Raw genomic sequence first — 24,812 nt, 5'->3', positions numbered from 1 at the left:
GAGACCCCCACCATTGCAGAAATTAACCCCTTAGTGACCAACAATACGCCTTTTAACGTTCGTCACTAAGGGGCCTTAGGCTAGGCTGACGCCTTTTCACGTTCGCCTAGTCTAAGTCCTGCACTTCGATCGCGGCCGTTTAATAGCGATCGTGGCATTTAACTTTGTTTACAGAGGGAGTGCGCTCCCTCTGTCACCCATCAGTGGCCCGCAAATGCAATCGCGGGTCTCCGATGGGGTGTCATGGCAGCTGGGGGCTTGACAAAAGCCCCCAGGTCTGCCCTGGACAAATGCCTGTTAGGACGCGCAGATTTTGGGCATGACCACACATGGCGGAATTCCTCCGCAACTGTCCGCATCAATGCCACACCTAATCCGGGTTGCGGATTACGGCTGCGGATATGCACAAAATGTGCAGAAAATTGATGCGGACTGGCCGCTGCGGACTGCAGGAAAAGTGCTTCCCTTCTCCCTATTCAGTGCAGGATAGAGAGAAGGGACAGCACTTTCCCTAGTGAAAGTCAAAGAAATTCATACTTACCGCCCGTTGTCTTGGTGACGCGTCCCTCTTTCGGCATCCAGCCCGACCTCCCTGGATGACGCTCCAGTCCATGTGACCGCTGCAGCCTGTGCTTGGCCTGTGATTGGCTGCAGCCGTCACTTACACTGAAACGTCATCCTGGGAGGCCGGACTGGAGACAGACGCAGGGAGTTCTCGGTAAGTATGAACTTATATTTTTTTTTACAGATACATGTATATTGAGATCGGTAGTCACTGTCCCGGGTGCAGAAACAGTTACTGCCGATCGCGTAACTCTTTCAGCACCCTGGACAGTGACTATTTACTGACGTCTCCTAGCAACGCTCCCGTCATTACGGGAGCCCCATTGACTTCCTCAGTCTGGCTGTAGACCTAGAAATACATAGGTCCAGCCAGAGTGAAGAAATGTCATGGTAGTAAAACCAATACGCTCCGCAGCACACATAAGATCTGCGGACTTCATTGCGGAATTTTGACTCTCCATTGAAGTCAATGGAGAAATTCCGCCATGAGTCCGCAACCAGTCCGCCACTGCTCCGCAACAGACAGAGCATGCTGCGGACACCAAATTCCGCTCCGCAGCCTATGCTCCGCAGCGGAATTGTACGCATCGTGTAAACGAACACTGCTAAATTAAAGTGAAAGTCAATGGAGAAACGGCTCCGCTGCGGATTAACGCTGCGGAGTGTCCGCAGCGGAATTTAAGTGAAATTCCGCCATGTGTGAACCCGCCCTTACACTGACAGGCAATAATGCTCTGGTATACGAAGTATACCAGAGCATTATAGCAGCGATCTGAAGATCGCACAGTAAAGTCCCCTAGTGGGACTAATAAAATCAGTCATCAAAGTGAAATAAAGATTATTAATAAAAAGTACAGTAAAAAAATAAATAAAACCATTTTTTTCCATAAAAAGTGGTTTTATTTAGTAAAAGTGTAAAAAATAAATAAAAGTACACATATGTGGTATCGCCGCGACCGTAATGACTCCATTAATAAAGTTAATATGTAATTTAAACCGCAAGGTGAACACCGAAAAAAAAAAAACGCAAAAAACAATGGCGAAATTGCAATTTTTTCCATTGCCCCCCAAAAAAGTCATAATAAAAATGAATCAATAAGTCCCATGCACCCAAAACATTACCAATCAAAACTACGTCTCATCCCGCAGAAAACAAGCCCAAAAAATAACTACATTGATGGAAAAATAAAAAAGTTACGGCTCTTGGAAAGCGACGATGCAAAAGCAAATAATTTTTAGTTCAAAAGTGTTTTTATTGTGCAAAAGTCATAAAACATAAAAAACCTCTACATATGTGGTATCGCCGTAATCGTACCGACCCATAGAATAAAGGTAAAGTGTTATTTACGTCGCACAGTGAACGGCATCAATTTAAAAACGCATAGAACAATGGCGGAATTTCAGTTAATTTTTTATAATCCCCCCAAAAAAAGTTAATAAAAGTTAATAAAAAAATTATATGTACCCAAAAATGGTGCTATTAAAAAGTACAACTAATCCCGCAAAAAACAAGTCCTCATACAGCGATGTAGACGAAAAAATAAAAACGTTATAGCTCTTTGAATGCGACTATAGAAAAACGAATAAAATAGCTTGGTCATTAGGGCCTATAATGGGCTGGTCACAGTGGCGTAACTACCGCGGTAGCAGCAGTAGCGGCTGCTACGGGGCCCGGGGCTTGAGGGGGCCCGGTGGCGCCGCTAGCAGCCGTTATGGCTACTACAGCGGTAGCGCCGCTACTGTGGGGCCCGCGACGCCGAGCCTTACACAGGCCCTCTCATGCCTGTAGGTGTCGCTAGCACCGGAGGGGGCCCCAGTGCTAGCGGCAGCCAAATACATGTATTAGCACTGAATGGCCGGGCATGTTCCGTGCCTGACCATCCAGTGCCTTACAATGACACTGATTGGCTAGCGGCGCGATGACATCATCGCGCCGCTTCCATGCTTGGAAGGTGCTGATTGGCGGGGCAAGTCATTCTGCCCCGCCAATCGGCGTCATTGGAGGACGCTCGTTCAGCTCCTGCAGACATGCTCAGAAGAGAGCATGTCTGCATCGCCAGTGAACAGCGTGGGAACCGGCGAATGTGAGTATGTCAAGTTTTTTTTTTTCCCCTCATAAAAATGTGAATGGCATTATCTATAGTGGGGGGGGGTCATCTTTATGTGGGCTATTATATATAGGGGGTCTATATGTGGGGCAGTAGCTACAGGGGGGTCTATATGTGGGGCAGTAGCTACAGGGGGGTCTATATGTGGGGCAGTAGCTACAGGGGGGTCTATATGTGGGGTAGTAGCTACAGGGGGGTCTATATGTGGTTGTGTGGGCCATTATATACAGGGGGCTCTATATGTGGGCCATTATATACAGGGGGGTCTATATGTGGGGGTGGGGGCCACTATATACAGGGGGCTCTATATGTGGGCCATTATATACAGGGGGCTCTATATGTGGGCCACTATATACAGGTGGGGGTCTATATGTGGGCCACTATATACAGGGGGGTCTATATGTGGGCCACTATATACAGGGGGGTCTATATGTGGGACACTATATACAGGGGTGGGTTACCTGTGGGGCACTATATACAGGGGGGTCTATATGTGGGACACTATATACAGGGGTGGGTTACCTGTGGGGCACTATATACAGGGGGGTCTATATGTGGGACACTATATACAGGGGTGGGTTACCTGTGGGGCACTAGCAACAGGGTGGCTATATGTAGTGCACAGTCTACAGGGGTGGGCTATATGTGGGACACTATATACAGGGGAGCTATATGTGAGACACTATATACAGAGGTGGGCTATACGTGGAGCACTAACTATAGGGGAAGCTATATGTAGGGCAGCACGGTGGCTCAGTGGTTAGCACTATTGCCTTGCAGCTCTGGAGTCCATATGTGGGCACTATCTATAGGGGCTTCTATGTAGGTCACTATCTACAGGGGGCATGTTGTGTGTTTGTGACAGTTATATTTAGATGTGTTGAGAATTTTAACTTTGTTTATAGGAGCAGAAATGTTTTAAAAGTGAGAAGCTGAAGACATCTGAACGGAAAACTGCAGAAATGGGTCATGGCCGGGAGAAATCCATCATAGATGTCTGAACCGGAGGGAGAAGAAAAGAACTACAATCTGAGACGTCACCGGTGAGTCACTTAATGTAAATGTTTATTCTGCCTCTAATCAGTAATGTAGTCACTGTATGATCTGCAGCGAGATGATGGTGATAGGATTTTTTTTGTGAAACCGCATCTCCCAGCATATCCTTACCATTGTTCAGGCCATGCTGGGAGCTGTAGTTTTACGCCGTACAAACCTATACGCAGTGGCGTAACTACCGCTATAGCAGCCGTAGCGACTTCTACAGAGCCTGCAGCATGAGGGGGCCCGTGGCACCCGCCGGCACGGCCCCCTCCCATGGCCGCAGGCTCCGCTAGCAGCCGCTATAGCTGCTACAGCGCGACGCCACTGAAGGGGTTGTTCCTACATAAGACATGTATCCCCTATCCACAGGATAGGGGATACATGTGTGATCGCTGGCAGGGATGAGGAGAACAGGGGACCAAAAGTCCCCCCTAAGTTCTCCATGACAAACCTCAGACTTCCGGGGTCTGTGTCGGCAGCTCCGTAGAAATGAATGGAGCGCCGGTCGCGCTTGTGCGCATGCGTGACTAGCGCTCCTTTCATTTTTATTGAACTGCGCAGACGCCGGAAGTCCGAGGTTAGTCATGGAGAACTTCGGGGGACTTTCGGTCCCCCGTTCTCCTTATCGCTGCCAGCGATCACACATGTATCCCCTATCCTGTGGATAGGGGATGCATGTCTTTTGTAGGACAAACTATAGGCCGTTTTTTTTTGGGGGGGGGGGCTATATGGCGTTATCTACAGAGGGGTTCTGTATGGCGTTATCTACAGGGGGGGCTGTATGGCGTTATCTACAGGGGGGGCTGTATGGCGTTATCTACAGAGGGGGTCTGTATGGCGTTATCTACAGGGGGGCTGTATGGCGTTATCTGCAGGGGGCTGTGTATGGTGCTATCTATAGGGGGGCGCTGTGTGGTGGAATCTATAGGGAGGCACTATCTACAAGGGGGGGGGGGTTGTGTGATTCCCAGCAGAGGGGGGGCCCCAGTCAAAAGTTTGCTATGGGGCCCAGTCTTTCCTAGTTACGCCCCTGGCTGGTCACTAAGGGGTTAAGGTGCAGAAGCATCTTCGCTGAACACCCGCCCTTTGCACCTTTGGCTGTGATAGGCGTTGTTTGTCAGGGGGAAGTCGGGCTCACATGGAATGTCTATGAGCCTATCTGGAGCACCAATCACAGCCAAAGGTGCAAGACGCTTCTGCACCTACGTTTCAGCCAACGGTGGGGGCCGCAGCACCCGGACCCACACCAATCAAAACTTCTGAAATATGTTTTTGAAAGTGAAGATACTCTTTAAGATTTATTTACTTGATGATCCTTTGAAGAGACTTGGCACCTATGATGGCACCGGCTTATTATATTGCATTTTGATTTTAGATATTGCTATTTCTGAGTTTTGGAAAGTTACTTTCTAGTTACTTTATCACTGATTGTACATTTATACGTCTACATTGAAGCCGAGCATCTCCTTATAATTCTGTATACATCATTTACCAAAATTTCGCCATGCCGGACTCTAAAATCTGCCATAACACCTGAGTTTTACACCTGTCACCGCCTCATGACCACGTGTAAACACAATTCACCTGCTGGTGTTTCATTAATCGCCTGCTCAGATCTCCGTCCAAACCGTTACGTTTACTGATCCAGGCATCTGTTTAGGAAAAATGTGTGATGAACGTATAGATCACATCTCATTTGTTTAGCTTCAAAAAATAATAATCATTGTCAGAAGCCATTTCTGAGGAAATGATGGTATTATAAGAGGGATACTGGGGGCATTTATTAAACAGAATGTGGCATAACGGGCATAAAAAAATGGCGCGATTGACACGTGTTGCACCATATATATAAGCGACATCTGCCATTTTTAATCTTGTTCTGGTAATACCAGTGTGAATACTATAGTAATGTGTCTAGTGGGGTAATTATAAGAAGGTACAGAGGTTGCAGTCCCTCTGAGGCCACGGAGAGGGACCTTCTGTTATATTAAAGGACAGCCGTATATTAAATAGAGAGCGCAGATGGATGACAGATCATGACGGTTACACCGTAAAATAATAATATTGGGAGACGGAACTATATTACTATGCAATGAATTCTTACAGAGTGTATATAGACGCTACACAAGGCTTTGCGCCACTCCATGGAGGGGAGGGTGGTTAAAATGTGGCACTGAGGCCCAGTAATTTCAAGCGCCCATTTTCTGGAACATGTTGTGGTTCAGTTGCTGATATTGGCGAGTTATGATGTCATCGCTACAGTTTTATCTTGGGTATATTAGAAGCAGGCATGGTGGGATCAATATTGGTAAAAAATATATATTGTACTGCCCACATAGTATGACCATATAATGCCAAACAGTAAACACGTGACCGTGCATCATAGAACTGTATTAATAGCACAGCCGCTAGCTTGACTTAAGTTTTAGATAACCTGAAATTTATATTTTGTGTAGACTATGGAGTGGTGGCAATCCACAATTGATGGGGGCGCCCATTTTGCACATGCTACAATCCGTCCCTGGCAGCAGGTCAATTACTTAAATCAAGGAGGTAAATCATTCATTTTTTTTTCCTTTTATATCATTTTTTTTTTGAGAGAGACTGGGACTGGCGCCACATTTATAGTTGAACAATTTGGCAGTGCCTGAGGGCATGCAGCTGTGGGGCTCCTAGACCACCCTTCTACACTATGTAACTAGTAGGGCCCAGTGATGGACTCCCATCGCTCTATCAGAGTTTGTTAGCAGAACTTCCTATTCTAGTGAAGGGACTTGCTCTTGGTGATGTCATTGCTTGAAATGTGGTGACATCACTAGTCCAAGCTTTAGACGAAAATCTGTCACTAATACTTTCCATACTCTCAGTAGACTCCAAAATGAGACCTTTATCGATCTGTAGGGTCTGCCCACTGAGTCAGACATTGATGGCATATTCATTCAATCTGCTCCTGATGTATGTGGTGGGAAAACCCCTTTAAGCATTAGGACTACCAAGGTTTTTGCTCATTGGTAAAGAGGATCTGTTCACCGCCATAGTCTTAAATAAACACATCCCCAAAATGGGAAATTTGCAGATCTGTTTATTGGGGAATTTTTCGGGGTTCTAGTCCCAGGTCACTCAGTGTCCTCATTTGCACAGCAGAGCTCACAGAACAGATCATATATCATAATACACGGGGAACATGATCCCTCTAATGGCCGCTCACTTCTGCCTCTCTCTGCCCTGTCTTCCACTTTTCCTTATTCTCGCCGCTTTTACTGGCTTTTCTCAGTTCCTTTGGTTTCCTTTTCCCCTTTATAATTTTGTTTTTACAGTACTTAATGTTCTGATAAGTGCATGTAAAGCTGAAACATTATCCTAATATGACGAGCGGACGAAAATAAAGGATAAAAGCGATCCACTGTTCTCAAAGAGATGGAGATGTTGTAGGGGAAGACTTGTCACAAAAGATCGCGCCGTAAATGGATTATTGTTGCTAATAGAGAAATGTATTTTGAAAGCGTTATATACTCCTATCTATCTATCTATCTATCTATCTATCTATCTATCTATCTATCTATCTATCTATCTATCTATCTATCTATCTATCTATCTCCCTATCTATCTATCTATCTATCTATCTATCTATCTATCTATCTATCTATCTATCTATCTATCTATCTATCTATCTATCTATCTATCTATCTATCTATCTATCTATCTATCTATCTATCTATCTATCTATCTCATATCTATCTATCTATCTATCTATCTATCTATCTATCTATCTATCTATCTATCTATCTATCTATCTATCTATCTATCTATCTATCTATCTATCTATCTATCTATCTATCTCCCTATCTATCTATCTATCTATCTATCTATCTATCTCATATCTCTCTATCTATCTATCTATCTATCTATCTATCTATCTATCTATCTATCTATCTATCTATCTATCTATCTATCTATCTATCTATCTATCTATCTATCTATCTACGGGATGGTTATATAAGATATGGGAGCTAGATAAATGGATATATAATAGATAGATATGAAATACTTGGGCCTAATGCACACAACCATAGTTGTTTTGTGGGCCGCAAAATCACGGATCCATTGCGGTCAATTTCTCCGCAAATAAACTTCTATTGTGTATCCGTGCGTCATCAGAATTCCCGGATCTGGGAAGCTGCAAATCCGGACTGTAAAATGACTGGTCCTGAGTTTTTGCGGCCCCGATTCCCGGCCCCCACACTCATCCGTGAAAACTGCGCTTGTGTGAATGGGTCCGCAATTTATCTGCAAAAGTGTGGATAAATTGCGGACACAAAAACTCAGTAGTGTGCATAAGGTCATAGGAGATAGATAAAAGAAATGCATGGATATGGAGTAGATAGATGTAAGAAATGAATGGATGGATATGAGATGTGTATATCAATAGGTACAGTAAGTAGCTAGATCTACAGATATATAGCAGAGCCGGATCTTGTAGTTTACTTCTAGGTTTGCATGTGATCTGTATCATGACAACTTTCTGAGTAAAGATAATGCAGGTGAAACTGCAGTCCTATGTAAAAATTATATCTATTGTGTTACAAGTCTATATGTGAGGGAGGAAAATCGGCTCTGCTGCATCTGTATATATATATGCGTGTGTGTGTGTGTGTGTATGTGCGTGTGTGTGTGTGTGTGTGTATATATATATTTGCGTCTGTGTTAATAACTGGATGCACCTTCTTGCAGTACAACAATAATGGCCTGTTTTCTAGACATGTCTCGGGGAAGAAAATAAAGCTATGAATGTCTGATCAGCTCTTAGATAAATAGGAAAGTGATATTGAAAACTGATAGGACAAAGCCGGGGTATGGGGGGGGGGGCCTCCCCCACCGAGGAACCTTCAGCCCAGACAGATAATCTGAAAGGCAATAAGTACAGATGCGATTGTCAAGAGCTGCTGAAGAATGGGATATAATGTAACCGGATCATGCACGGGCGCAATGTTTCTCAGCCCTTAAAGAGGTGATTTGAATATTTAGTGGACAAATACAATCTCGGTAACAATAGATCCGCACCACATAATGTTTATTTGCGTCTTGCTTTTCCTGCAATGAAGACGGGAAAAGAGCAAAGCACCTGAAAGCCCATACACACTTGTGTCCTGCTCTCCATCCTACACAGAACGAAGGAATACTCCTCCATTATCACTAAAGACTCTTATCGCTGAATAGTCAGAAAGCAGGGTTCGCATTTAAAGCGGCACGCGTTATTCGGGTAAAGATGGCCACAGTCACACTGATAGCAGGGCGGTGTAGTAGGTAAATGGCGCTCATCGCTGCATCTACAAATTATCGAAAAAAAGAGATTAATCAGACATATGGAAATAAAATATATTCAGCTGTAGGTGGCCATGTAGACCTAGGGGACTGCATTATAGTCACTCTGTGACATCACCATCCAGTGTTACATAACCTGCACTCACACCGTGACAGATCACCATCCATGGTTACATAGACTTCGCTCACTCTGTGACATCACCATCCATGGTTAGTTACATAGACTGCGCTCACTCTGTGACATCACTATCCTATGTTACATAGACTTCACTCACTCTGGGACATTACCATCCAGTGTTACATTGATTACACTCGCTCTGTAACATCGCCACCTAATGCTACATAGACTGCAGTCACTCTGTGACATCACCATCCATAGCTACATAGACTACACTCACACCGTGACATCACCAGCCATGTCTACATAGACTACACTCACACTGTGACATCACCAGCCAGTGCTACATAGACTGCAGTCACACTGTGACATCACCATCCAGTGTTACATAGACTACACTCACACTGTGACATCACCAGCCAGTGCTACATAGACTGTACTCGCATTGTGACATCACCATCCAGTGTTACATAGACTGCACTCACACTGTGACCTCACCAGCCAGTGCTACTTAGACTGCACTCACACTGTGACATCATCACCAGCCAGTGCTACATAGACTGCACTTGCATTGTGACATCACCATCCAGTGTTACATAGACTGCACTCACACTGTGACATCACCATCCAGTGTTACATAGACTGCACTCACACTGTGACATCACCATCCAGTGCTATTATTTGACATCATCATTACATTACAAACTCTGTTATATACTGTATTGAGTGACTGCACTGTATTCAATCTGTGACCTCACAATGCTGTGCTAAATAGACTGCAAAACACTGACTCTGTGTAACCCTCCAATCACAGACTAACCCGCTACAGTGACAACCATAGATGTGGGCAGAAATGTGCCCAGACCAGTTGTCACCACTCTTGCCATACAACGTATGCAAGTCATACAGCACCTTCTTCTTCATTGGTTAGCAGGGGTGCTCTGAGCGTGGATCCGGCGCAGGGTGATGCTACACCAGTTACCAATAATTCTCATCATTCTGTATCACAGTCGTTGTTCTCCTCCCCCATCATCATGGTCGCTCAGTCAGTTTCAATATCCACATCTGTCGGACATTCCCTCCCCGGTCTTGCACCCCCTCTTTTTGTATTAATGTGCTGTAAATGAGTAGTTCTTCACCATGGAGCAGGCTAATACAGTCTGGCTGGATGTGTGTCACCCTGCTGAGTAGTCCCATACGGGTGCAGAGGCGCTTTGGGAGAAATGGCTTTCTTTTTTTTTTTCCAATATGAAGAATCTAATCAATGTAAACTCATTTCATATATCAATCGAGTGGCAATTAATGAGCCTGTGCCTGCCCTCGAACCCCCGGCCCAGGATCTAATGCTCTAATAATTTCATATTGATATGCAGAGCAGATTCCCATTTTAATTTATTGAAGCCGAGCACTTTACCATTTTAAGTGTCTGAATTTAAAAAAAGATCAGTTTGGGGTTTGCAGACAGCTGGAGATGACTGCGGTGCAGCACACGTGTCCCTTAAACCCACATTAGCTAAAGAAGACGGATAAGGGTCACCGGCGCTCGTTTAAATAGCACAATCGTCCCACGTTCATCCATTGCCTGTGATGCAAATACAATAATGAGACCTGACGATACAGTCTGCTGCTTCCCCGCATGTGATGTATGAAAACGGAGCTTCACCTTTAAACGCTCAGATAGTTGCATATATAGCAATTCCTCAATGTACCGGCCATGGTACACTAATAGAGGTATAAAGAGGCCAGCACATCCAAAATGGGCTAATTGGGGACTAAATAAGTCAATCATAATTACTGTGACGGTACTGCAACTTTCTAATATACGTTTGTTTCAATATCTTCGCTTTCTGTCAGTGAATGGAAACATTCTAATTTAAATTCAAAGGCTGAAAACCCATCCTGATCTATGCTCTATGAGCGGTGGTGTACATAGAGTTCCTTACAGCAAAAAGTCAGAATGGGCCCCCCTTTATAAGGCTTTCCCTTTGCTACCCAGGACAGAAGGGCTTGGTGTCTGTTTACCTTTTTTTTTTTGTTTTTTTTTTAAATAAGCATTGGCTAGACTGGATACAAGTGTAGCAAACCCTCAGTTGAGAGGTGGACGAGGTCTGTAGGGTTTTCAGTCACTGCATTTAAACTGGAATGTTCATATTCATTGACAGCAAGCAGAGATCTTGAAATGGTGAGGAACTGGAACAAAAAGTATACTAGAAAGTTGCTTCGTTATACAATGTTGTGAGTGGACCAGCAATGCCAGGGTGGTAAATTGAAAGGGGGGGGAGGGGGTTATCTAGAATGATATCTCAGTAACTCTATAGGGCCCATTCAGGTAAGGGGGCTCAGACCCTCCTCCCTTATGGGCATGGGTCCTTCTGTCCACAAGAACCGACCTACTGTCAATCAAAAATGGGGGAAGAAGCTGACGGTCATGAGGTGCATAACAGCCCCAGGAGGGGGCGCCCCTTTGTCTTGCTTTGCCCCCTCCCTCCTCCTGTATGTAATATCTCCCTCTGCCTTTGAGGTTACAGCAATGCATTTTATAGCCTCTCCTGGTAAAGGTCATATTATTATAACTTTATTACGTGACGTCGGCTCCATTACCAGGCCTGGACGTGGTGGTCAGATGTATATTCATGACCGCTTCTATCCATCTTTGCATAGAGATCAGGACTGTAATCCCCCCACCTCTGTCCGCTGCAGTTTATCAGCCATCAGAAATCATTTAGAATACTTTCCATTTTTATTCTTTCATTAATGGTCTCATAATCGAGGTCAAGTAGATTCACAAGCAGAATTACGTATGGTCTTATATAAAGATATATAGTGGGATCCGATGCTCCCGAGTGAAACTGCTACTAAATATCACCTGCAATTCACTAAAGCAAATGAGGACAGCTCTTCATACAGTAACATTCCTGTAATCCAGCGTTAACAGGGTTTATAGGTTCTGGATTATCAAATGTTCCGGATAATTGGGCGGTTATAGATAAATATACGTAACGCTTACTCAAAGGATCATATTTATCTCTGCTCAGTCTACTGCTACTGGTCTTGTCAGAATACAAATTATTTTACCATGCCAGACTATCAGAATTTCTGGACTATCAAATGCAAGATTTATAGAATTTGTAATTGTTTTCAGCCGTCTATAGGATTGTAACAGACTTAATATAGCAAACTGTGCTCTCCTCTAGCATATGATGATAGTGCAGACAAGGCTGCAGGTGACAGGGGCATTACCAGAGTAAAGAGCTAGGTTTTCTGCAGCGCAGAGCATTTCAGGAGAGGAGTGTGTTGATCTTGGTAGGGGAAAGTGACCTGTCCACCCATGTGATGAGATTAGTGAGGACATGGCTGCATGTTACTGGCAGTGCCATAATGTGAGGAGGGGAATGCAGACAAGTGGGATGTTAAAGAGAATTGGTGGATAGTGGAAGGAATGCATTACCCCAGCAGCACATAGTATTTCAGGAGGGGAGTGTGCTGATCTTGTGGGTGGCAGTGACCTGTCCTCTTATATGATGGTGATAGTAAAGACAAGGCTGCATGTGACGGGGCAGTGTCATGAGCTGAAGATGGGAATGGAGAAAAGTGGGAAGTCACACACTGAGAGTTACATAGTGGAAAGAGTCAGTCCCTGCAGCAGCACAGAGTATTTCAGCAGATGAGTGTTCTGATCTTGGTGGGGGACAGTGACTTGTCCACTCATGTGGTGATATTAGTGAGAGTAGTGAGTGAGAGGGGCAGTGTCATGATGTGAATGGAGACAAGTGGGAGAGTCACCGACTGAGGGTTACATAGTGGGAGGAGCAGGGTTCCCAGCAGCACAGAGTATTTTTAAGACAGAACTGCAGGTGACTGACAGTGTTAATATGTGAAGAGGGAAATGGACACAAGTGGGAGGTCACAGACTGAGAGTTACATAGTGCAAGAATCAGAGTCCCCAGCAGCACAGAGCGTTTCAGGAGAGGTGTGCTGATTTTGAGGGGTGAGGGCAGTCATTTTTCCACTTTGTGAAGATGTTAGTGAGGACAGGGCTGCATGTGATGGGCGGTGTGATATGGGATATGGTAGCCAGACAGAGTAAAGAACTAGATTTCACGCAGCACAGAGCATTTCAGGAGAGGAGTGTGCAGATCTTAGTGCGGGGCACTGACCTGTTCACTCATGTGATGATGTTTTTGTGCACTTGGCTGCAGGTGACAGGGGCAGTGTCATGATGTGAGGAGAGAATTCAGACAAGTGGGATGTAAGGGAGAATTGGTGAAAAGTGGAAGGAGCACGTTCCCACAGCAGCACAAAGTATTTTAGGATAGGAGTGTTCTGATCTTGTGGGAGGCAGTGACCTGTCCCCATGTGATAGCGTGTTTGAGGTCAGAGACTGATAGCGGTAGGAGAAGGGTACTCCCCTGCAGCGCAGAGTATTTTAGGAGTTGAGAATTCTGGGCATAACCTGCATTACAAATATGTCTGCTTTGGAATAAACCATTCTAACACCCTGACCATCTGAGAACTTATGAATAAAACATTTATTACAATACGATCATACTTTTATGCAGCAAAGTAACACCATGAAACCGGTCATTTGGCGTTTTACAGGATACGTTTCTTTTTAATCCCATTAAAATATCATTTCATTTCTGATCCTTTCCCAAAAAAAACTTACAAGCTCATTGCCGGACAGGTGATCATGAATGTCGCTGATTGACAAGCGGCCCGTTAATTGAAGGAGACAAAGCCGCGGCACAACGCGTGAATGTTAACATTAAGAGATATGGTAATTTTCCTAATCATAAAGCGAATGTACTCGCAGTTTGGTGATCGCTCCGCCGTCCTTACTGCTTATTTGATTGTTTAGGATGACAGAACTTGCGGGGTCCATCCAATGAAATTATAGGTCACTCGGTTTTATTATTGTTAATAACTGGCAGGCATTTTTCGGCAGATGAGGCCTTGAGAAATAAATGGTTGCGCGCTCTCACCAGTGACATCTGTCCTCAGTCATTCAGATCGGCTCATTATGCTAAATAACAATATGAGCCTTATGAGGAACGGATCGCAACGTGAAGACTGTTCGGATGACGAGATGCCGCGCGCCTCTATTTTCCAGTCCGGTCACCTACAATTTGCCCTGCGAGAGACAATTCGCACAGTGTGATAGTTTTGACAAATGTATCCCTATCACTTATAAGCTACATTGACACTCTTGAACTCGTGACTGTGTTTGTTTTGATGAATAGGATATAACAATGTGCAGGGAGGTGGGAGAAGACCGCGCTCTGCCCTGCAAACAAAACTCCGAAATAGCGGAAATTTACACTGTGCATCCAAAAGTTTAGGGCCAGGCGTGATCGTTCCCAAATGTGCCACCACAACCATGCTGGCAAAGCCCCTTGAAATGAGGGCATCTATTATATGCCCTTATATAACCTCTACAATTGCACCCTCTTCAAGCATCCCATCCCCCTGATAACTATTTGGAGGGGTGAAATGAAGCTTTTATCTCCGTGACCTATCTCAGCCACCCAAATACAGAGAATAAGAATCACACATGGGTAATTCTACTCCAGTGGGCACCAACCTTTCGCAGACTACAACTCCCAACATTCCAAAGGCTGTCAGGGCATGCTGGAAGTTTAAGAGCCACAGGTCGAGATCACCGCACTACTCAGTCCCACAGACGTCCTCTCGATGCAGAGTGCCCAAAAAAGAATCCCGGGTGCTTATATTGGCACTTCAGGGGAAGGGGAAATCTACTGGGTGCCATTGAACTCTTTGAATATGAGAATATATAATATGGCTATGCAGGTCATTGACTCCAACTTAAAGTGTTTGTCCGGCTTAGAAAACCCATTGTCAAATAACCTACCAGTTAAGGCTGAGTTAAAGGTTTTTTTGCCAGTGAGAAGAAATTGATGGCCTATCGTCAGGATAGACATGAATACCTGTTGGGTATAGGTCCGACTCTCTGCACCCTGCCGGGACCCAGCTGTTTTAAAGGAGCTGTGACGCTCCCGAGTGAATGGGAGAAGGCTGTAATACTGTGATCTGTTGTTACAAGTGTGTCTGCATTTTGCAGTACAGAGCAGGTAAGGAATGAAGGGGAAGCAGTGCTCAAACAAGTGCCGAGGCCCCATTAAAACAGCTGATCGGTGGGGTGCCGGGAGTCAAACCCCCAACGATCAGTTTCCTCTTACTGGATAAGCCCTTTAATAGAGTGGAAGTCCCCTGTTCAGGATCCCCATGTATTAGTCAGAGCACAGAGCAGCTACAAAGGGTGTATCTCGCCCCGGAGGATTCAATATGTCAATGCATTAAGAGGAAAGCCCATTGATTTCAATGAAAACTGTGTGATGCTTTATTCCTCCTGTGGTAGCGCTACAGGGCAATTGAACAGGTGTCATCAAGACACCGCATGATCAGCTTATCGAGAGACTCCTCTAAGAAAACGGGTTGTCAAACGGTCCAACCCCTTCAAGTAAAGATTAACATTTCAAAATTCATTAAAAATAAAGTCCCCTAATATTTTTCCTTCGTCTTTAGATGGCAAGGCTTTGCACACTGTGAGTTGCTTTATCTGCAAGTACTGCCTGTCCTGTTGGCAACTCTTTACCAATGATTTACAGATTGCTGATCAGAGGGCTGGGAAATCGCCTGTCACATATGCCCCTCCCCTCTGTGAGTCCTCTGAGCCATTCATCAGAGCCGGAACGGGTCACATGATGGACGTCCTTTACACCATAGACGCAAAATCCTTGTTTTAAGAAGTTAGGGGAGGTTCAAGTTGTCTGGACTCCTGATTGGTGCTTCATGAGTCAAATAATCGGTGCAACTGCGCCCTCTATATCAACTTTAATATTGGATTAAGACGTTACCTTAAGGGTAACTAAGCATTCAACAAACTTCTGACATGTCATAGTGACATGTCAGAAGTTTTGATTGGTGGGGGTCCAAGGACTGAGACCCCCACTAATCGGTAAAACGAAGCGGCAGAAGCGCTCGTGTGAGAGCTCAGCTGCTTAATTTCTGTTCGGCTTTTTCCGGAAATGAATGTATCGGTGTACGGGCTCATAGACTTTCTATTGAGCCCGTACTCCTATACATTGATTTCCGGAAAAAGTCGAAAAGAAACAAAGCAGCTGAGCGCTCACACGAGCGCTTCTGCCGCTTCGTTTTAGTGATTGGTGGGGGTCTCGGTGCTCGGACCCCCACCAATAAAAACTTCTGTTTCAGAAGTTTGTTGAATGCTTAGTTACCCTTTAGCATGGGTCAGCAACGTTCAGCACTCCAACTGAAAAACTACAATTCCCAGCATGCCCAGGCAGCCTTTGGCTGGAATAATAAAGCTTTTGGCTGTCAGTGCATGCTGGGAGTTGTAGTTTTACAAAGACTGGAGTGCTGAAGGTTGCTGACCCCTTCCTTAAAGGGTTATTCCCATCTTATAAAGTGACGGCATTTTGCAAGGATATACCATGAATATATGATTGGTGGCGGTCCAATCTCTTGTACCCCCAAATTATCCTCAAAATGATGGCGTCACATTGCTAAATCAGAGCTGCATCTCCTTCACGGTTTTTCCCTGCACAGCTGCACTCCCGGAAACCCAGGTGTGCAAGGAACTGCAGACGGCGCTATTAACCTGAATGGGGTCCTTATGTGGTACTCTGCACAATGGGTGGCTGGGAGTGCCACTATGCAGGATAGAACAGTGAAGGGGACGCAGTGCTAAATCAGCTCTGCGACCCCTTCATTTTTAGAATCACGGGTGTCCCGAAAGTGTGATCCCAACTCTGCCATCACTTTATAAGATGGGAATAACTGTGTAAAGGGGTTTTCCGGGACTTTGATATTGATAACCTATCCTAAGGGTAGGACATCAATATCAGATAGGTCAGGATTAAATATACGCAGCTGTGCCTGGTAAGAAATGAAGCGGTCGCAACGCTCACCGGAGCACTATAGCCCCTTCAATCAGCTGATGGTGAGTCGGACCCCCAACCGATGTGATATTAGTCACCTATCCAAAGGATAGGTGATCAATATGAGAATTCTGGAAAAACCCCTTGAATGGAAAGGAAATTTTACTTGGTGAACGGGTCCTTGAAGTACAGGGGTCTTCCCTATATGACAAAACGCTGAGTACCCCCCAACATTGTGCACAGCCTTCTCTTTGGGTTATGAAGCTGGTAGAGACCCAGAAACACCTAAAAATTGGGGTACTATGAGTTTCTCTTACTTTTTTCTCTAATATATTTAATGAAATATTTGAATAAACATGATTGGTGGTTTTAGTTGAATAGTTATCAGAGGTGCCCAGCCACCAGGCGCTGCGGTCGTTTCACTCCACAAAGGGTTAAGTCCATAAACTGCGTTGAATAAAAGTCAATTGCTCAGAAATTCACCACTTTACATCTTTATCTAAAACTGCTCTGTGCCAAATGAAAATACACCACTCTCATCCTCCAAGTGTAAAGAGCGCTTGTGGATGGCGCCGGGTAGCTGCAGTAGACGGGAGAGGCGCACCAACATATGGTACAGATGGAATATGTTGGACTGTCGGTTGGCACTTGCATGCCTTAAGCTGGTGGGGACTGGATGTGTCTCACAGATGGCATGTTCAGTCTCTGGGGAGGTAAATCACTGGAATGGATGAAAATCCCCATGCAAATTTTGAAAATAACAGGCAAATATTGCATTCTGCTTCTAGTTGGTTAACCATGGGCAGAGCTGGTGTATGAGACTGGTATCTGGCAGCCATAAAATAGAACGCAAAAATAGAAAGAAGCTGTTGTATCTATCTATCTATCTATCTATCTCATATCTATCTATCTATCTATCTATCTATCTATCTATCTATCTATCTATCTATCTATCTATCTCATATCTATCTATCTATCTATCTATCTATCTATCTATCTATCTATCTATCTATCTATCTATCTATCTATCTATCTATCTCATATCTATCTATCTATCTATCTATCTATCTATCTATCTATCTATCTATCTATCTATCTATCTATCTATCTATCTATCTATCTATCTATCTATCTATCTCATATCTATCTATCTATCTATCTATCTATCTATCTATCTATCTATCTATCTATCTATCTATCTATCTATCTATCTATCTATCTATCTATCTTCTATCTATCTATCTATCTATCTATCTATCTATCTATCTCATAATCTATCTCATATCTATGTAAATTCTACATATTCATAACTATCCAACTATCTCTATCTCATATCTATGTCTTTTTATATATATATATATATATATATATATATATATATATATATATATATATATATATATATGTGTATATATATATATATATATATATATATATATATATATATATATATATACATGCAAAAGCTATTTCAAATCCCAAACTATCTTTCTCCTATTTGTGTCTTTCATACCTGTCTTATATCTTTACCTATCTAATATATCTTATCAATATAACTCTGTAACAGATGATAGATAGACAGACAGACAGATAGATAGATAGATAGATAGATAGATAGATAGATAGATAGATAGATAGATAGATAGATAGATAGATAGATAGATAGATAGATAGATAGATAGATAGATATGAGAGATAGATAGATAGATAGATAGATAGATAGATAGATAGATAGATAGATATTAGATAGATATGAGATAGATAGATAGATAGATATTAGATAGATAGATAGATAGATAGATAGATATGAGATAGATAGATAGATAGATAGATAGATAGATAGATAGATAGATAGATAGATAGATAGATAGATATGAGATAGATAGATAGATAGATAGATAGATGATGTGATGGATAGGTAGGAGTTGGACAGATGATAAGACTCACAGAGAGAGAACATTTCCAATTAATTCCTTAGCTTAAAAATGTTTCCTTATTTATTAGATGAAGTGAAGAATGAATTCTTGAGGCCATTGTTTTAAGAATGTGGATGTGTATGAAATAAGAGGACTGAAGGGCTCTCGGGTTTGGTGCCTTTTGAAAGCGGAATAGAAATAGTTGTGTTCTGTAAGGAATAATAACGTTCCAATCATCCCATCCGCAGCAGAAACAAAGCGCGCTCGAATCCTGCAGCACATAATACCTGTATTCTCCCACATTTCCTCCTGGTTTATAAATGCTTTAGGTCAAGGATATCTTTGTCCATATGTTTTCCGTGAATTCTAATTGGTGATTTTCCCCTTAATAAGTTAACCCTTTGTTGTTCGGCATGCATTGTGGGTTTTCATGTATCTTCTTTGCATTCCTCAGCATTCTTTTAAACTAACAATGTATAGAAGTGAGACCAGTAGATAAACCAGAGGGGTACTCATAGCCCAGATTAAAATAGGGCCCCCTTCTGGTGCTGGGATATACCACTACAACCCTAACCATCCGGGACAGGAGGACTTGCTACTTGTTTGCCCCCATCTATTTTCTAGTAAACTTGGGTCAATTCCACACACCCCTACTTTCTAACGTTGTAGGAGAGGGGATTTCTGCGCAGGTTCTCACCCACCATTAAAATAGGGGGTGCCATCAGCGAATAGGAGGAGAATGATGATGAGAAAATCAAAGGCGTAACTTAAATCTCCGTGGTGCCAATGCAAAATCTGAAAGCGGGTCCCCCATCTCCCATGTGCCATTTCTAATAATGGCGTCTTCTTATGTGGCAGAGGGGCCTATGTTTTTCATGGAGCCTCAAACTGCTGGAGCGCAATTATAAAAAAATGGGGCCCTGGGCAACAAAAAAAAGTAGGGCAACAATAACATTTCTGTGTCCTCAAGGCCTTAAATAGCTGCGTCCTTAAAGGGGTATTTTCAGAATCAACATTCATCACCTATCCACAGGATCGCTGGGGCTCCTCGCACCGATCACTAGAATGCCCCCGTTCCTCCTCTTGAGCACTTTGAATAGAGTGACTGTCGAGCACGAGTACAGCGTTTGGCTGTTTCCATCAGTCATTGAATGGAGCGGCAGGCGCATCCTTCTCCTCTGCTTTATTCATGCTCTTCCTCACTACGGAAGGTGCAGTAAGAGGGCACGGGGGGGGGGGGGCTAGGGACCCCTGTTCTACTAACCGGTGGGGGTAGCAGTGGTGGGGCCTCTAGCATTTAGACACTTAACTCCTATCCTGTGCATAATTATTGATTCTGGGAATACCCCATTAAAGGGGTTGAAGAGCCTACATAATACTGCCATATAGAGCTCATATAATACGGCAATTCAATTCATAAATAATACCGCCATACGTTGCTTAATGAAACTGGTTGTTTTAAGTTTGCTCCTGGGGGTTCCCTCTTAGTCACTTTGGAAACCAGAGCCCCAGACTTCTGCTCAACCCCCTTAAAACCAGCCCTGTTACAAACCATACAGTAACCGCATATAGAAGGAGCACATGGTCTTCAGAATGTGCAGGTCAATGGTTTAGGGTCAGTTCACACAGATTTTTTTTTCATGCCGATTTTGATGCGGAAACTTTGTCAGAATCTGCACCAAAAAACGGCCTAAAATTACCCCTGATTGATTTCAATGGGAGGCAGAGGCGTTTTTTTTCCCCCTTGGCTGCTTTTGGCTGCTCGCGGGGGAAAAAAAGCAACATGTCCTGTTTTCAGCGTTTTTCGCAGCCTTTTTTGCCCGTGGTCCTTGCATTAGCTTCAATGGGCGCAGGTAAAAACGCAGCAGAAAGACCCCTGCAGGCAGTTCAAAATCTGCTTCAAAATTTCTGAAGCAGTTTATTTCTGGCTGCAAAAATCTCTGTGTGAACGGGGCCTTAATGTGGAGTTTTTGACAGGAGTTTTCCTATAAGTTTATTTTCGCTCAGCCTGTAATCCGTACATTGCGCCTTCATCTCCTGCTACAGAGCGGAAGTGACAAATTTCCACTGTCACCCTCAATCTCCAGTCTCCGACGGGTAGAGCGCTTGTTTGATTTCCACCACAATAGCCTGTGTCATGAGTACAATATTAACTTAGGCAATAAGGCAGATGAGAATGTGCTAAAACTGTGGGAGTATTTGTATTCCTTCTGCAAACAGCGAGGTGACATATCTACAATGCCGCACTGGAAGAAATATATTATTGCAGTAATAAACATAGATTTAAAACTATCGAGTCTCTGCAGCCATAACTTAAGTAAAATTCTTTGCAAGTCCTAATTCAATAAGAAGCGGTGAAAGAAATGGCGAAGTCAGTAATAATATTATCACCTCCGGGATATCACTCACCACACGATATTTACATAAATGTTGGCGCCGGCCTCGGACAAAGTGAACATGTATTTTCATCATGTAATATCTTTTTTACTTTGAATCATGAGTTGCCGCACAGATTCTTAAAGGGATTGTCTTCTTTAGACAGCCCCATTCCATATGCTCTATTAGGACTAATGGAGGTTTTAGCAGTGGTTTTAAGCTGGAGACCACCTTCTATTACCCCCACTAGCACTAATATGGAATGAGGCTGTCTAAAGAAGACAATCCCTTTAAGAAACTTTGCGGCAACTCATTTGGGTGGGGTTACCACACTATACAAAGAGCAGCCCCTGCCCTGAAGGTCGGCTGCAAGGAAAGTCATCATTTGCCCGATTCTTCACATTGGAGGGTCCTAGCGGCTGTATCCCCCCCTCTCCCCATGAACACCTGCAATAGCAAGGGATTGTCTAAAGTGGACAACACCTTTAAATGTTAAGTCCGCAGAACCGTGACCACCACTACGAGTGCTACCTAGTATTACCACAGGCGAAAATATCTTGTATTACCCAAAAGAATATAATGTACGTAAATGACTAGACAGAAGAGGACAACTCAAGGACATATCTCTTTATAAAATTCCCAACCAGTGACTAAAATGTATGTCGCAGTCAGGTGCTCGTTTCCTCTCCGCGACATACGTTTTCAGCAATCTGATCTCGCGGATATTGTCGGTGCACCCGCAAGTTACAGCTCCGGTCCCAGCAGTTTAACCCCTTAGATGCCACAGTCAATAGCAACTGCGGCATCTAAGGTGTTTGACAGAGTAGGGGCTTCCTCTGTGAGCCCGTCGGCACTCCGCAACGCCGGCGAATTGCCATGGCAGCAAGGGGTGTGACAAAGGTCCCCAGACCTGCCAAAGGCACAGCCTAGAAGGTAGCCTAGTGGGTATACCAAAGAATTACTGCCCTTCGATGTAAAACTAAGTCTACCAGAGGGTTCTAAAATCTAACAAAGGATCGCATTGTGAAGTCCACTAGTGGGACTAAAAAAATTAAAGTAAGTTTAAAAAAAGTGGAAAAAAATATATATTAAAATGAAAATAAAGCCATTATTTTTATTTTGTAAAAGTGTTAGCAAAAATAATACACATATATGGTATCGCCACAATCGTAACGACCTGTATATAAGAGTTAACATGTTATTTTAAACGCACAGTGAGCGAATAAAAACGATCCCTCCCCCCAAAAAAAAAGTTAATCCATAATCTATATTTACCACACAAAGGTCCTCTTAGACAATATGACTTGTCCTGCAAAAAAAAAAAAAGAAACAAAAAGTTGTGGCTTTTAGAATGTGGCGACATAAAAACTATTTTTTTTCTCAGGAAATTTGTTACGATTGTGAAAAAGTAGTAAAACATAAAAAGTAAACATATTAGTTATCGCCGCAATTGTACCGCACGGTGAACGGTTTACATTTAAAATGCAAAAAAACAATGGCGGAATTGCTAGGGATTCAACCCCCCCAAAAAAGTTGATCAATAAATTATATGTTCTAATAAAAAACACAACTCATTCCCACAAAAAACAAGCCCTCGTATGGCTGTCAACCCAAATAAATCCACGGCTCTCTGAATGTGGCGACACAAAATCCTTTTTTTTTTCTTCCATAAAAGTACTAAAAAATGCTAAAAAACGATACTCTTTTCATATCGCCATATTCGTACCGGCCCGCAGTATAAAGGTCACGTGTTTTTTTTACCACATGGTAAACAGCAAAAAATTCACGTAAAAAGTAATGGCGAAATAGTTTTGTTTTGCAGTCCAAAAATAATAATAATAAAAAAAAGATAATCCGTAAATTATATGAACCTCAAAGTGGTGCCATTGAAAAATACAACTTATCCCACAAAAAAACAAGCCGTTATACAGTTACATTGAATAAAAAGTTATGGCTCTCGGAATGAGAGCAAGAAACCCCCCCCCCCCAAAAAAAATTGCTGGGTCCGCAAGGCTCCAAATAGTCTGATCTTTAAAGGGTTAATGCACGTTAACTTATGAGATTTCTGTATTTTTTGTGCCACCTCCCTTTCCTTTAAAGGGTTTGTCCAGATTTTAAAAAACATGGCTGCTTTTATCCAGAAACAGCGCCACACCTGTCCACTGGTTGTGTCACATACTGCAGCTTGGCCCCATTGATGTAAATAGGTCTGTGCTGCAGTACCACATACAACCCATGGACAGCTGTGGTGCTGTTTTTGGAAGAAAGCAGCAATGCTTTTTTTTTAATCCTGGACAACCCCTTTAAGGCCATCTGGTTGGCAGCCAAGAGCTCCATCCAAAACTCTTACCAAACACAAGACAAACTTGGAAATGTAATATTTTTCACAGAATGGATCCCAACCTGCATGATATTGTAGCTGCAACTTTGTTCTTCTGCATCACTCACAAATATAAAAACAGACAAGAAATATATCATTATCCTGGAAAGGGGAAGGCAATAATTTCCAGTTTAATTAAGAACATTTGACTTTTTTAATCAATTTTCAGGAGCTGGTGTCTTGGTTGAAATTAACTGATTCAATTTGGAATATGGATGTCAAAGAAAAAAAAACATCCAGAGAGTCTGAAAATAAAGTAACTGGTTATTACAAACGTTTCCAACCTTCACTGGTCTGTATGGAAATGTCGACTTGTAGATGGTCAGCGACTGATCACTGGTGAGATGACTTCTATGGTCAGGCTTGTATATGGGTAATTTTATCGCTGAACCATGGTGGTAATCATCTGTTGGCTGCAATATATAAAAAAAATTATGACTTGTTTTTCTTAGGATCCAAACACGGCAAAACCTTTTATGTGATGAGGAGTGGGTCCAAGGGTTTGAACCTTCTTTATCTTCCCTAATTTGTTCCCCATTTTAGAGCAGTCTTTGAATTTAACCATTTTATGAGGCTCCGAATCTAGGAGTGTATGGCCACCCGCAGACTAGCAAATGTGTCAACCCCACCAACAGTTGGCGAGACACCTTCCCATCCTCAGATCGTACCTCGGTGGTCCGATTCTTCAGGAAAGCTTACTTAACAGACTATTCCCGTCATCCAAATACTTAATATTACCCTATACAAATCCTTGTTCTCATCTAGTTTTTGGATCTGTACATTTCTGGCCACCCGTAGACTAGGAAATGATTCAACCCCGCCAACAGTTGTTGAGACACCTACCCATAGTCAGATCGTACCTCGGTGGTCCGGTTCTTCAGGAAAGCTCACTTAACAAACTCTTCCTTTAATCAAAATACTTGATATTACCCCATACCAATCCTAGTTCTCATCTAGCTTTTGGATCCGAACATATATGGCCACCCATAGACAAGCAAATTATTCAACCCCGCCAACAGTTGTTGAGACACCGTCCCATAGTCAGATCATAATTCAGTGGTTTGGTTC

At 43.2% G+C, this 24,812-nt stretch overlaps 1 protein-coding gene across 1 annotated transcript in view; it reads left to right on the top strand.

The window, feature by feature from the left end:
* ZNF536 (zinc finger protein 536) overlaps positions 1 to 24,812 on the top strand; it is a 575,107-nt gene that overhangs the window by 26,229 nt on the left and 524,066 nt on the right. The window lies entirely within an intron of this gene.

This window comes from Rhinoderma darwinii, chromosome 9 (assembly GCF_050947455.1).
Source record: "Rhinoderma darwinii isolate aRhiDar2 chromosome 9, aRhiDar2.hap1, whole genome shotgun sequence".
Lineage (NCBI taxonomy): Eukaryota > Metazoa > Chordata > Amphibia > Anura > Rhinodermatidae > Rhinoderma > Rhinoderma darwinii.
The sequence above is the reverse complement of the archived record's forward strand: the minus strand, read 5'-3'. Positions and strand labels throughout refer to the sequence as shown.